Below are 7,632 nucleotides of genomic sequence, written 5' to 3' on the forward strand. Positions count from 1 at the left end.
GAAGAGTGTTACAGTACAGTTACTGCGCAGTGTCCCTGCATCTTAATGAGAGAGCAATGTACAGACCTCACGTTCATTACCGGTAATGACATATTCAAATCCTCTGTGTGAGGCAGACAGCACCAAAGGAATTGCAGACGAATGCTCTTCATGTCCAAGACTAGTGCTGCCTCTGGAAATAAACCACATGTAGCTAGCTAAGTTGTTGCCTGCCATGGAGATAATATTTGAAACTACTTCCTCCCAGTTACTAACCACAGCAGGAGGATGAGGCACCACATAGTGTGACAACAATAACACAATTTGTGTAACAAAAATCCCCAAATTGTTATGTCTTTTATACAGCAACAGACTTCATGCAACTTTACTGTCTTTCTTATATTTCTTGGTCCCAACCATCTGGACTCCCTTTCAGACTTCACTTGTGTTGATTCATGGCTTTTCACATGATGAGCTTTTTTCCAGGTCTCATGCAATAAAGTAAAATTCTTGATGTCCTGCAAAAGAGAAGGTGACAGGTGGACTCCCTCATGTGTGCAGCTTTCTCTTGCACCTTTGCTCTGTCTGCTCAAAGGCATGCTGTTGATCTCTCTGTTGGAAATAAAAAATGGTAAAACTATTGTGACTGAAGAATCCTGACAGCCTCCTATCTGCCCAGCATGCACAGATGGATATTCCAGGCTGCTGCTGATTTTCACCCCACACTGCTTCCCTCTCATAAAGAAACACAGCATTGGCTTTCATTGCCTCTCTGAATCCTCCTCTGATTCTCTTTTACAAAGTGATGTTCAATGGCAAGCAAAGCAAAGAGGAATTCTGAGGTCAACATCATGATGGAAAACTCATCTGTGTGAATGTAATAAATTTCTTTTTGTAACAACCCAACACAGAAATCAGGATCCTGCTACATGAGATCATCTACAACCTCAGAACAAAAAGATGACCCCCACCTAGACACTATACAGTGCTTTTTTTTTTAATGTAGTTTCTCTTTTTACTTCTGTACTGAGTCTGGCTGGGATGGAGTTAATTTTCTTTGTGGCAGCCCATATGGTGCTATGTTTCAGATTTTTGTAACTAAAACAGTGTTGATAACACACCAGTGTTTTGGCTATTACTGAGTAGTGTTTACTGAATAACCAGGTTTTCTCTTTTTCTCCACTCTTCCCCCTCAGTGAGTAGGTTGCAGGAGCCCAAGAAGTTGGGAGATGGAAAAACCAGGACGGCTGAGACAGAGTGATGGCACATAAGCCATGCTCAGCAATAAAATTTTGGGGCAGAGAAGCAGGAAAACGGTGTGCTGACCTTGTTAAGAACCTCAGTATCACTGACATTGAATTAGCACAGGAGATAGGACATTGTGGCCTCTGGTTTAAGGAGCTGGTTTTCACTCTTGATTTTTTCACAGGAGTTATGTAGTAATTTCCTGAATGACAGCTCTTCCATTGCACAGGGACCATGGGGAAAACTCTGTTACCTTGGGAATGAAAGCTGCAGCTACAGGCAGCATTGTAATGGACATGCTTTTGCCTGGAACAGGATGAATATAAAGGTGCCCATCAGTCTTGGACATGACTTACAGGAAAATTTCCACTTATGTTGTTATGCATGGCCAATACACAGTTATAAAACTGATATGGTTTCTTTTATTGTAAAGGCTGTAGGGATTTTGCTGCATAGTATAGATAAAAAATATTTAGGCAGAAATTCAGCTAGCAACATATATTCACTGAAATGCAAGAAAATAAATGATAGTTGAGGTTGCTGTGGCATAAGACATCTGCTCTCTCATGGCCAAGAAAGTCTCCACAAGCCCTGTTTCAGTCTATCAGGCAGCAAACAGCACAGGTCAGTCTGTGCTGAGGCCTCAACCAGTAGCAGGGTGCAGGCAGACTCATCCTGCTTCACCACATGTTCCACTGCCAGACAAGCTCTTACCTCACCCCCAACAACGGTGTTCATTTTGCAGTGAAACAATAACTTCTATCAGTCTGACTCTGAGTGTGTGAGGTTAACAGGAGCAGGTGTAGCTGCCTCAAAGGACGCTAGCTTTGGGGTTTGACAGGGTAGCCTGATGAATCTCTCCCCAGTCATGTGCCTGAAACCCTCCAGAGCTCAGAGTCAGGCAATGGATAATAATCCTGTTGATGCTTATCTACTGAATGCTCTGTGTTCCATGGTGTCACAGAGAGTGGCATCCTGCTCTCCTCGTGGTGAAGGCCAGGTTGGATGTGGCGTTGAGCAACTTGAGCTAGCGGGAGGCGTCCCTGCCTATGGCAGAGGGGCTGGAACTGAATGGTCTTTAGGGTTCCTTCCAACCTGATCACAGAACCAGAATCATTCTGGTTCTGTGATTCCAAGCTCTCTGCTTCTGGGTGCTGGTAGGCAGCAGCAGTATGTGGGTGTTAAACTCGGGCACATGACAAGAAGCTTGTGGTAGTTTCTGCACTGTGGAAGAATGTCTGCAAACCCACAGGTGGGTTTACAAGTAATTAAGGAATGGGCTGAACACAGAACCCATTGGGAATGAAGGCTGGTGAAAAGATGAGGGTTCATCTGGGCACACATTTAAACATGAAGTGAAGTGAGTGAAATTTATCTTCATTCATTTAGACCAATGCCTAATCCTAGAGTCAGTGCTTCATAATTGCACTTCAAGAGCTTCTGCTTATATGTCATACAACTTTAACAAAAGTGGATAGGTGTTCTTTCTTAGTTAAAGTGGTTTGTTTTCTTTTCTTGGCATCCAATTATCTGGGAAATTGAAGCAGACATTTGTTATATCTAGGTTTGGTGAGCCAATTTCCTGTAAGCTGGCATTCCCTGAATGTTGAAGTTTAATTTCATTCCCTGAATGCCAGAAGTATGAAAGAAGTTCATTAATATAATCTGATATGAACAAACCACCAAAGAAAGCTTCATTGTTCAGACATTATCAACAGCTTAATTTATGATTACCTAGTGGAGACTGTGATGACACAGTTTACCACAAACTGGCTGCACGTTCCATAGCAGAACCACTGCTAATAGCATTGTCGAGCACTGCAGAAAAGACAAAGCTAACTGCAGTCTGTAAGGTGACTCATCCAAATTCTTACCTGCTTATGTAGTTGACTGCGTCCAACTACATAATTTTTTCTTAATTTAATAATGTTTGCCCCAAGATTTGAACCAGCCACTGTAAATCTTGTTTAGTTTGGTATGGTTGAGTTTTTGGTGTGTTTGTCTCTTTTGTTCTCTGGTTGCTTGTTGTTTGTTACTCTGTTTTTTCTTAGAATATGACATAATGCTGTTTAATAAACAGCAGTAGACAAAGCAAAGAATTCCCAGGAAAGACAGTGAGAGCAAAAATAGCCATAATTTTCAGGGATCATCACGTTAGGATTGTATGCAAGCTCAGCGGCAAGCCCCCGAATTGCTGGGGCTGAAAAGAATGACTGACTGCAACTGACACAGCAAGGCTACTTTCTCCTTCATGGTGTTTCATGTAAGTCCTATTAAATCATGACCATACTTCAGTAACTGCTTACCACGTTTACCTCCTGTTGCCTATAAACCCCTCACTCAAGGAAAGCTCTCACTAAGGACGATTCAACTTCAGACTGTCTCTTATCTATAAGGGGATTCTCAGGAATAATCTCAGTGCAGTTTAGATCTTTCTGCCTCCCTTCCAACACCAGTTTAAACTCGAGATGGAAGGTTACTGCAGGTCTAATTGTAAAACATCACTAAATATATTCATATACATATTAATATTGGAATATAGAATTACATATTATTTTGCTATATGGAAAGTCATTGTTTACAGAAGTTTAAATTTTGGCCACAGTCTCAGCCATTAATGATACCTTAAGTCACTTTCCAATAGGAGCCTTATTCCTCACACTCTGGACTAACACTTGCTTCAAATCCCTTCTATTTTTAGGCAACAATTCCCTCACTACAGAATGTAAGATGTAAAGGACTATTATAAACCCACTTTGCACTACAGGCCAAAGGAATCACAGGAAAGAAAGTCCTGTGGTAAAGTAATCATATGTTTCTAACCCCACTGTCCTGCTTCCCAGAGTTCCTGAAAAAGCTCCTGGACACTTCTCTATGCATTGGACAGCTATGACATAGGCACATCATAAGAGAGAACCACAAATGTGAGAGTGGATAGAGAAATGTTTTTCCTTCCAGAAAGATTTTTTAATTTTTTTTTCCACATTTAAATAAAGTGATGAGAATCCTGAACTATTCTGTGACTTGTGAAACTTTTGAATTATGTTCATTTACATTTTAACAGTGGCAAAGCATTTCATTTCACATTTGGGCTTTTAGTTTTAAAACTAAATTGGCATTTTAAAAAGTCTTCTTGAACCATTGTCTCTTAAAAAATGAAAAGAGGATATTCTGATATTTTCAAAACAAGAAAATTAAAGTTAAATTAAAGCTATCAAAAGATTACATTTGTTCTCTGGGAAAAAACTTTTTTATTCCAATAAAAGGGCTTTTTCCACAGAAAAGTGTCCTTTCTCAACTCAACTGCACGTTGCTCAAGGCAGTATATCCAGGTGTAACTTTTCCCCTTTTTTGAAAAGAAAAAGCAAAGGTACCACTAAAATAACAGGATATGAAAGGGTCTTGTCTAGCATACAGACCATTCACTTTGTATTTTTCTGCTTGCTACTTTCTGAGAGAAGGTGAGGGTTGATATGTTAATGTTTTATCAGAATGGTCTTCAGATCAAACACTCTTCTCTCATCCAACAAACACTCTGCCCCAAATATGGAGTCGAATCTTCAGGATCAATTACACTGTAGGGTTTCACCACTGTAGGTTTCCAGAAAAATAAAATTGAGAGAAAAAATCTACAGATCCATTGGCATTTTTCCTCTATGCCACCAGCCAGTTGGACAGGTCTTTAGTTTGAGTCTTCTGTATGTTGAACTAGCTGGGTAGGGAGGAGTGCATTTCATGAACTGTCTGTATGACAATTGCTCTGTGCAATGTAACTCAAAATGCATTTCCTACTCATAAAAATAGGTGGGGTCCATCACTCATTACCATTGTACAGTGGGAAGTGACATTTCATTTAGAATCCGTGTGTATTTCTAAGGAACATTATTGCCTTGCGAGGGAAGTGACAAGACAAGAAGGTGCCCTGTTCCTCAGGAATTGGGGAGGAGCTCATCAGTGGAATAGCAGAAGATTGTCAGAGAGTTAAATCAGCACATGTCAGAGGAGGAAAAGAGCATTGGAATCAATAGGCATTTTCCTACTGTCCACTGTTGGTTTTGCATTGGGCTTTATGACCTTAGCCAAGAGAATTTGCTCAGAGCAGGATAACATACTGAGTTAGTATCGTGTACCAGTAATGCAGCAATGCAAAGAAAGTCACCTTAAAGTAAGATGGAAGTGAAGGCAGGTGACCATGATACAAGAGATATCTTGAAGCTGATTCAAACCCTGGCTTTTAGAACTCAACCAAAATACAGCCTTGTTTTTAAGCTGTTCCATGGATGATGCTGTGAGAAGAAAACTTTTCCACAGTATTGCTGAACTACAAGCAGATTGACACTTCCAGGCCAAACCAAATAGTTGGGATGAAGGCTGGCAGAAGGCGTGTGCCTTGGAGCAAAGCTGGTGAGAGTGCCTGGCCTACTTGCTTATGAGAAAGTGGCCAAATGTACTTTTGCTTCTTCTCCACAACCTGCCCTGCAGCCTGCAAGAGGATGGATTCCTAAGGTGGCTGTCCTAACTAAGAAAACTACCAGAGCACTTCCAAGAAAAACACTGACTTCCTAGAAAAATATAGCATGTCAAAAATACCCTTCCACGCAAAAGGTGAAACTAAAAATAAACAAATCCCTGGAGGCTGGGCATTCTCCATGCATGTCTGCCCAACTTGGTGGTTATCTACACCTGACTTCTGCAACTCTGAGCTAACCACACAGATATTTCCTCTGATAAGGACCAGAGGCCCACCCCCCTGGCTGTCTGACTGGAACTAGCTCTGTTCACAAGTGGCAGCATATTCTAAATGTGAAAAAAACTGAGGCCAAATACTGACTGTAGTGTGTTTTTGCTAATGCCAGGAAAACCTGTGAAAAGACAAAAGTGGTAATTCCCAAATGTGTTCCATCTCCTTGAAGGATTCATGAAAATTTCATTGTAAATCCTCCAGGACAAAAAAACATCGAGAAGTAGCTATGTGTGTTGCTACAGTTTAAGCACAATATGCAGTCACACGTAATTTGGATTATTCTTGGGTTATTTTTGTTCCTACAGCTATGAGCTATAAATGGTAGAGCCGTGCTTCTGGTTAACTGAGGCAAGTGGAAGGTGGAGGAGAGACGGTGTGAGAATCAGCCTGTGAAAAACCAAGTGGGATGTGTCAGAACTCATCTGTGAAAGACTCTCAGCTATAACATACCTGACAGAGATTGTCATTCATGCGGGTGAATTTGCTGCCTCCTTGTTTCCAAATCAAATGTGTGACCTTTATGTCAAAAATCCATTTATTATTATGCTATAAAATAACACCTGAAAAAAGCGTGTGTTGGTAAAACAATGGTTGGACACAGGTTGGCCAAAAGTGCTCAAAATCTTCAGTAGGGTCACCCTTGTGCACAGCTCTAGGGACTGCCTTGCACATATCCCCCATGTGTCACACATCGTGCAGGGTCAAATTATTCCAAAATGTTTCCTGCGAGTAGAGTCAAGAGTGCTTAATGAATGAAGCAAGGAGCAAGCAGCATGATAACAAAATTGTTCCTTATTTAGTTTACAATTAAGAGGGATTACTTATCCGCAGGATTCAAGGATTCAGTAACAGGTTATTGAATAGTAAACAGTGATTTATGGCTAAAAGATGTGAGCAAAATCTGTTTTCTTGTTTACTACAGAAACAAAAAGAATGTCAGCATTTTAACTGGAAAACAGGGATCTTTTGTTAGAGGAATTCTCGGAAATAAAAACAATGGTTCTTTATAGAACATTGGTATCATATCTAGTTTCTCAACCAAACTGGAAACACCAGTAACATTCTTTTTTATGATGCTTAACTAAGGAAAAAATCAACATAGATCTGTTTTTGTCAGCATATGGTAGAATAAACTGAAATTCTTAGTGAAACACATGGAGAGGAATGATGTTTTGATTTGATTTTAGAGTTTTATTTTACAAAACAAATAAAATATATTAACTGTTTCAGTAGTTGAAAGCAGAAGTACTATGAAGCAGTTAAGGAAAAACAATACAATTTTATCATTACACCAGCTGATATCAAACTGATCACAGCTTCATAATTAAATTGATAAACTGAAGTATGTGTATGATCAATATCAGCAATGCTTCTTGTGCTTTCTTTGAAAGATGCTCTGCAATTTTACTGGTGATTTGTTGATTGTCTGTGCCTCTGGAAACAGAAAAGAGGGAGCAATTTGATAATGTTGCCATTTTTGCACTTAGGTGGGAGAAAAGGCTAAAGTAGATGCTATGGGAGCATGTTTGTTACTACAGGAATTTGAAGAGCATAAGGAGATAATAAGATATCTCAGTCAGTGGGCAGGTAATGAGCTGAGCTCTACAAAAGAAGAGTTTCAGTGACTTGGAAAAATTCACTTCACTGGAAGTGTTGGAGGCCAG

Source organism: Zonotrichia leucophrys, chromosome 3 (assembly GCF_028769735.1).
Source record: "Zonotrichia leucophrys gambelii isolate GWCS_2022_RI chromosome 3, RI_Zleu_2.0, whole genome shotgun sequence".
Lineage (NCBI taxonomy): Eukaryota > Metazoa > Chordata > Aves > Passeriformes > Passerellidae > Zonotrichia > Zonotrichia leucophrys.